We start from the raw sequence: 8,494 nt of genomic DNA on the forward strand, positions 1-8,494 counted from the left end.
CGCGTCGAAAAGTGCTAAAACTCGAATTTTCGAAAAAAACGGCAAAAAAACCCCGCGACGGCGGCGTTAGGTCTGCACAAAATCGCCACCGCGGCGGGCCCGCCGGGAAAAAAGTACGGCCGCGGGCGGTACGTAAATTTAGCGGGGAAGGCGAATAAGGTCCGAACTGGGCCGCCCGGGGACCCCCGGGGGGGGGGGGGGGGGTAAAACTCGAAAATCTGAAGAAGTTTTGAAAATGTCGAAAAAAATCGCGAAAAGTGATAAGAAGGAGTGATAACGCGGTGACAGCTCCGCCGCCGCCGGGAGACCGCCCATCGAATTTTTTCATTGGTAGTCTCTTACGCTGGTACGGAAAATCGACATAGGAGGCGCCACACGGGTCTTCGTTTTATACTATAAGACTAGATCTCCGAGCGTCGCTGGGGGAGACCCCCAGACCCCCCGGTGTCGGTTATGAGTGTTTTCGATGTCGGAAGCCGCAGTGGTCTTGTGGGCTGATCGTCGGTCTCGAGCTACACGGTGTAAGGGTGATACGGAGGTCTGGTGATAAGGATCTGTGAAAAAATTTAGTGATAAGGATGATGGATTTTTTATGAAAATTAGTGATAAGGATTTTGGATTTATGATAAGAACGGTGGATTTTGATAAGAAAAGTGGATTAGTGATAAGGATGGTGTATTAGTGATAAGGATTTTGGATTACTGATAAGGATTCTTGATTAATGATAAGAATAGTGGATTTGTGATAAGAATGGTGGATTAGTTAATCGGAGAGCTGTAAGTTTTTTACTGCCTTCAAAAACGCCAAATCAAGTAATAGAATTCAAATATTTCGGATAATCATATAGCCACCTCAATTTATTTGGGGTCTAGCTGGTCAGACTGGGTCACCTACCTCGATGTTGGACTTATATGTCTCGGCAACAGGTATGCAACGTTCAAAACGTGAAAACGTGAAACGTGAAAAAAATTGTAAAACATTTCGGGGGTCCATGAAAATCATATAGCCGCCGTCTTTTTATGGGTGTCTAGCAGGTCAGTCACCTCGAATGAAGTTCGCCGTAGTAATACGGGTAGGCTATCGGACAAAGATCCCCAGACCCCCCGGTGTCGGTTATGAGTGTTATGATAAGAACGGTGGATATTGATAAGAAAAGTGGATAAGTGATAAGGATTTTGGATTGCTGATAAGCACTTCGTCGGATAGCGGACAATGTGCGACGGCCGGTTCAAGTCGTCAGGTATGCAATCCGACTGCGTCGAATCGCGGACAACGTTCATAACTGTCACCGAAAACGGAAAATTAAGTAATAAAATTCAAAACATTTCGGGCTTCTATGCAAATCATGTTGTAACCGTCTTTTTAGGGTGTCTAGCAAGTCAGTCACCTCAGTGGTGCGGGTAGGAAATCCGACTGCGTCGGATAGCGGACAGCGTTCTTTACCGTGAAAAAAATTTTAAATCATTTCGGGGGTCCATGAAAATCATATAGCCTCCGTCTTTTTATGGGTGTCTAGCAGGTCAGTCACCTCGAATGACGTTCACTGTAGTAATAAGGGTAGGCATCCGACAATGTGCGACGGCTGGGTTACGTCGTCAGGTATGCAATCCGACTGCGTCGAATCGCGGACAACGTTCATTACTGCCACCAAAAACGGAAAAAAAAATTCAAAACATTTCGGGGTTCTATGCAAATCATATAGCCATCGTCTTTTTAGGGTGTCTAGCAGGTCAGTCACCTTAGTGGTCCGAGTAGGCAATCCGACTTAGTCGGATAGCGGACAATGTGCGACGGCCGGGTCACGTCGTCAGGTATGCAATCCGACTGCGTCGAATCGCGGACAGCGTTCATTACTGTCGCCGAAAATGCAAAATTAAGTAATAAATTACGTAAAAAAAAATTCAAAACATTTCGGCTTCTATGCAAATCATATAGTAACCGTCTTTTTAGGGTGTCTAGCAAGTCAGACACCTCAGTGGCGCGGGTAGGCAATCCGACTTCGTCGGATAGCGGACAATGTGCGACGGCTGGGTAACTTCGTCAGGTATGCAATCCGACTGCGTCGAATCGCGGACAACGTTCATTACTGTCACCGAAAACGGAAAAATTAATTACGTGAAAAAAAATTCAAAATATTTCGGGCTTCTATGCAAATCATATAGCAATCGTCTTTTAAGGGTGTCTAGCAGGTCAGTCACCTCAGTGGTCCGAGTAGGGAATCCGACTTTGTCGGATAGCAGACAATATGCGACGACCGGGTCACGTCGTCAGGTATGCAATCCGACTGTGTCGGATAGCGGACAGCGTTCATTACTGTCGCCGAAAACACAAAATTAAGTAATAAATTCAAAACATTTCGGGCGCATATATTCCAGGCTGTATAAGATAGTAATAGCTCTCCGCGATGTCAATCGGCCCCCGGGACTCGTCGCGAACGAAGCGAGGCCGCGAGCAGCCTATACATCTAGGAGGGAACGCGAATAAGGTTTCAACGGAACTGTATGGAGTTCGAAAAGGAGGTAAAACTCGAATTTCGAAAAAAATATTGAAATTTTCGTTAATTACGAATAATATAGGCGGAAGTGATAGCAAAAGTAAATAACGGAAAAAAAAATTCGGATTATCACGACCGCCGCAAATTAACGACAATCCCGGCGGCCGGCATCGAAACCGCGACCCGCAAGTCATCCGCACATACGCCTAAACCTACATACCTACCTATCGAGTGGAAAACTGATGTCAAATCTATGACTCTTAAACCATAATGCTCAAAAGAATCTAACCCTCCGACGCATATATTCAAGCCTGTATATAGTAATAACGATTTGATGCCGCTAAATTAATTATTGTTGTTTATTTACTAAACGTACCTATACATAAGCAATATCAAACAGTATAGGCATATCATTATACCAGATTTTACTGAAATATATGAAGATCTATTTGTTTATTAATATTGTATTATATGGTATCTGCAGCATTATAATTTTTAATTTCCTCAACCAATCAAGTCACCTAAAAACTGTAATGAATTAAGTGGGTACTATATAGTTATATATTGTACTATTGTCTATTCAAGTAAAGAACCATATAATGCAGCCCTTGTTAAATAATATAGGTGGGTCGCTCAATAAATGTGTAGATAATAAAATAGTATTAATTAAATATTAATTATTAAATAGTTTAATAGTATAGTCATTTCATAATACAATTTAACTGCCAGAATTTAATTAAATACATAATAAGTTATATTTTGTCTATTAATATACATAATTTGACTAACCTAACAACTGAAATATTTTATTATACATTTAATATTTAACCACATAATCGTTTGACATGGGTTCAAAACCTACCCATATAGTATAGTCATATCATAATACATTACCTCAACCAATTAACTCACTTGAACTGTAATATATTTAGCACAACATAGTATACATGTACATTAGTTATGTTACTATTATCTATTCGAGTAATTAATTTATTATGTATTAAATAGTTGATTTCATATAATACTCATTATTAAACCTACCTATATAAGTTGTTTCAAATAGTATATAGTCATATAATCATACAATTTAATAAAAGCAGTAGCTGTGTATATTTTTTATTTATTAATTTGATTTTATGCTAAAGATTGAAGAATTTCAAGAAATTAATTAAATACATTCATTTTTACTATGTTTATTTATATTGTATTATTTAAAATCTGTAGCATCGTTTGTATTTTACACCAAATTTGACTCACCTAAAAACTGTACATAAAATACATAAAATTTATAATTAGCAAATTATATTACCTCAAAACTGTAATATATTTAGTACAACCTTCATAGTATACATGTAGGTAAATTATATTACTATTGTCTAATTCAAGTATAAAAGAACCGTCCCATATATTCCATAAGTTCTATTTTGTTATTGTTTTATTTAGAATCTGTTGCAGTATATTTTGTATGCTACACTAAATTTATTTACATATTTAATATTTAACCACATAATCGAGCCCAATAAATATTGCTCAATAAAATATGTAGTCAATAAAAGCAATAGCTGTGTATATATTTGTTATTTACCTTTAAATTAACTGTTTATTAATTTGATTTTATGCTTTTTACGGGGTAAATAAACTCACTTGAACTGTAATATATTTAGCACAACATAGTATACATGTACATTAGTTATGTTACTATTGTCTATTCCAGTAATTAATTTATTATGTATTAAATAGTTGATTTCATATAATACTCATAATTAAACCTACCTATATAAGTTGTTTCAAATAGTATATAGTCATATAATCATACAATTTAATTTCCAGACTTTAATTAAATACATACATTTTTATTTTCTTTATTAATATTGTATTATTTAAAATCTGTATCATCATTTGTATGCTACCACAAATTTGACTCACCAAAAATCTGTAATGAATGAAGTGGGTACTGCATAGTTTACATTTAGTTTAGTTATTATAAGATAATAAAAGCATTAGCTGTGTATATTTGTTATATTTTATTAATTTGATTTTATGCTAATGATTGAACCTTTCGAACGATGCTTAATAAATGTAGCTAATTATTTATCAAATAGTCTAATTGATCACTTAATACTCATAACTAAACCTACCTACATAAGTAATATCAAATAGTATAGCCATATCTTTATACAATTTAACTGCCAGAATTTAATTAAATACATTTAGATCTATTAGTTCATAAAATACACATTCCTACATATATTGGTTGATTGAAAGTGATTTGTGTTCTTTTCATATGTACTGCAGCTAAATTTTCTGTAAAAATTGTCCTTCGATCAAAATTTGGTTTTGAAATTAATTTTTCTAATTGTTTTGCATTAGAACATAATCTTATATCAACATGATTTCGAACATTCATCATACTACGTCCATAAACACTATTATTCATTAATTTGAAAAATTCTTTTTCAAACTCATTCTTAGCTTCTGATCTAAGATTAGTATTAAAATCAATATACACTTTTAACCAAGGAGATTGGCTAAATTCTAACACTCTATGAATTTTCTCTATTTTTAAACCTAAATTAATATATAATTTTAGTGTTTCATAATGTATTATATATTTTTTCTTGTCATACAAAGTTGTTAATAATTTTGGAAGTTGTTTACCATCAAAATGTCTTTCCGGTGCTAAAGGGAAATCTGAATGTAGATCATGAAGTTCTTTAGGGTAAGTTAAATCGACTTCTAAAATATAACCTTTACGTGATTTATCAGAAATATTCATTACATCAAAATCATTCAGATTATCAATCCATTTAAAATCTCCAGTAGGTAAATATTTACTCATTGCCCAACCATAAAGATTATTTGCATCTAAGTATTGTAAAAATATTGACTCATCCTCTTTTTTAAATTTATTCCCCATATGTTTATTGTTTGCTTTTGAATACCTTTGACTACATTGAGACAAACCACCTCTGATTCCATTTTCAAACATCAACATTTGATCAACATCTGTTAATAAATCTAATTTTACTTTTGTCATTCTTAACATACAATCCCATGCAAATGGTGGTGTTGTATAATACCACATAGGATCTAATTTATAATTTTTTAAAGAAATGTCTCTAAAATTTTCTATTATATCTGTTAACAATAAAGTATCGATTTCGTTATAAAAACTAGTGAATTCACACATATTTTTTACATTAAACGCTTTCCAAATTTTCTGTGAGTTTTCATATTCCTCTTCTAAAGTTCTAGAGTTCTAAAGCCCAAGAAAATTTTGAAAACGTATCTATAACAGTTATTATATAAGAATAACCCTCATTTTCATCAGAATAATTTCTCATTATAACTAAATCAGCAGCCCATAAATCATCAATACCTTTAGTAATTATTCTTCGTTTAGGAAATTTTTTTCTAACTGGTTTATGAAGTTCTTTAGCTAATATCATTTTATCTGGGTCATTTAATTTTTATTGGAAATATTATGTCCAATTGTAGGATTTTTTATGAATTTACTTTTATTTGTGTTACATTTAAAACATATTGATGAAATTCTCCATCTACCATTAACTGTTTGAATTTTATTTGCATTAATATTTTTTGTTTGGATTTTACATTTAAGACAATATATAGTTTCGTTCATTTTTTATATTTATATTGAAAAAAATTTTTTAAATAGAAAATTTTTAAAAAAAATTATTGAAAATAAAAAAAAATTATATTTTCTAATATAAATAAGAAATGGAAATGGAAAACTATAAAGATGCTTTAAATAAAATGAACAATGGATATACATTTATAAAATTTAATGATTTGGAACAAGGAAAACCATACAAAGTAAATAAGTTCATAATGATTGATACAAAGTTTGGAAAAAGAATAAGTGTTGTATTAAACGATGAATATATGTTAAATTTACCAGAAAGATATACAAATGAATTTACAGAAAACAAAATAACACGGTATAATACATGTTCGGAAACAAAATTGAATCTTATTTATAATTATGAAAAAATTTTAAAGAATGGGAAAACAAGACATGATTTTGATTTTAAATAAAAAAATAAATTTACTTTTATAAATGGTATTTATAAAAGTTAAAAAGGGTTGTATTCATTTAAACAAACCTATTCACAATAATGATAGTGATCATTTTTTAGGTCTCTATTCATCAGTTTTGAAAGGCAACAATTTTATTAATATTGAATCAGAGTGTTGTATAACAATTAAACAGAATATAATACATATAACCACAGGTAGATATAGTATTGAACAATTGAACAAAGAAATAGAACCACTTATTATATCATTCTCTGATGAAACTAATAGAATTACAATTAAATCTCCTTGTTATTATAATTTAGATGAAAAATTAAAAAAATATTTAGGTTTCGAAAACAGTGAATTTGATTTTTCAATAGTTAGTAGTAAACCAATAATTTATCATCCCAATTCTAATGAAAATTATATAAATATAGAACAAGATTGTAGATTTAGATTAGGTAGAAATGGTGAAATACCAACCTAACCTAATGGACACAATTTTTAAAGGAATATACACAATAAATGAAATTGAAAATTTAATGAATTGTTACGATTTTCCTAAAATAACTCTTGAATTAATTGATGGTTTTATAAATATTTCAGCCTCAATCGGTCTATGTTTTGATAAATATTTATCAAAATGTTTAGGTATTGATTATATTGGAGATTTTATAACAAATGCAATCCCTATAAATAAAAGATGGCCTGCTTCATTCGAAGTAGCACCAGATATTTTTTATAAAATAATAGGTACAAAGAAAGTAATGATTTATACACAAGGTTTTATAAAAAATATTAAAGGTATTATTTCTACTAAAAATAGTAAAACTGAATTAAAAGGAAATTATTCAATTGAGCATTTAAATATCTTATTCAATTCGATTATGAAGTTGGAAAATAATGGTGATTACATTAAAATAACAACAAAAGATTATTTTTCATTTGATAAAGATTTAAATTTAAGTTTAGGAGGGATTGATACAATATATACACATTATGGAGAAAATTCATCATTAAATAATAACAACAAAATATTAGAAGTACATTGTAATATAATTGAAGAATCTATTACACATGATATTGATGAGCTATCTCATTATGATGAAGTTTTATTTTTATTTCAATATAATTCTAATAGTGTTTTGATTAAACCTCATAAAATAATATATAGACCAGTGAGTAAAAATCGGTTTCAAAAAATAGAAATTTATATTTTAGATTTGAAAGGTAATATTGTTAATTTTGATGAAGAATTTATTGGTGTTCTTGATCTAATAAAAAAAAAAAATAAATATGAAAAGTTTTTTTTCAAGATAAAATATCTTGAAAAAATAAAGTATGGAACGATCTTTTTTATAAAACTTCCTCAACTATTCCTCTTTCAATATCAAACGTATACACTGCACTAGAAATTAAACAAACATAACAAATTGTGTTCTCAGGTAAATTTTTACTGAAATCTACGTTTAAAATTAGTGTACAGTTGGTGACCGCAATTTGACTTTGGTGTCTACTCATGTTAACAACAAAAAATGGTCTCTTTTTAAACATTTGTTTATCTAAATACATTAATGGATTTTCTTCATGTGATTTATAATAGGTTTTTTTATAACTCATATGATCTTCATATGCTTGACAAATTTTCAAATCATTAAAATCAAGATTTTGCAATTCATTAGGATATTTTTTTCCATTAACTTTAAAAGAATAATTTACAACATTACAATCATCAAAAAAAGCAGCATTACTATCTTGATTGTCTAGTTTATTTTTTTGAAAATAAACAACACCAAAAAATGGATGTTTATTATTTCGATAATTAGATGATAAATCGTATCTTATAACTCATATAACCTTTTACTGTACTTAGTCTTCCAGTATTCTCACTTTCATCTATAATTTTATTATTTAATTTAATTGTAATTTTTTGAAACGAAAATGCTCCACCATTATCAG

Source organism: Metopolophium dirhodum, chromosome 1 (genome assembly GCF_019925205.1).
Source record: "Metopolophium dirhodum isolate CAU chromosome 1, ASM1992520v1, whole genome shotgun sequence".
Taxonomy (NCBI): Eukaryota; Metazoa; Arthropoda; class Insecta; order Hemiptera; family Aphididae; genus Metopolophium; species Metopolophium dirhodum.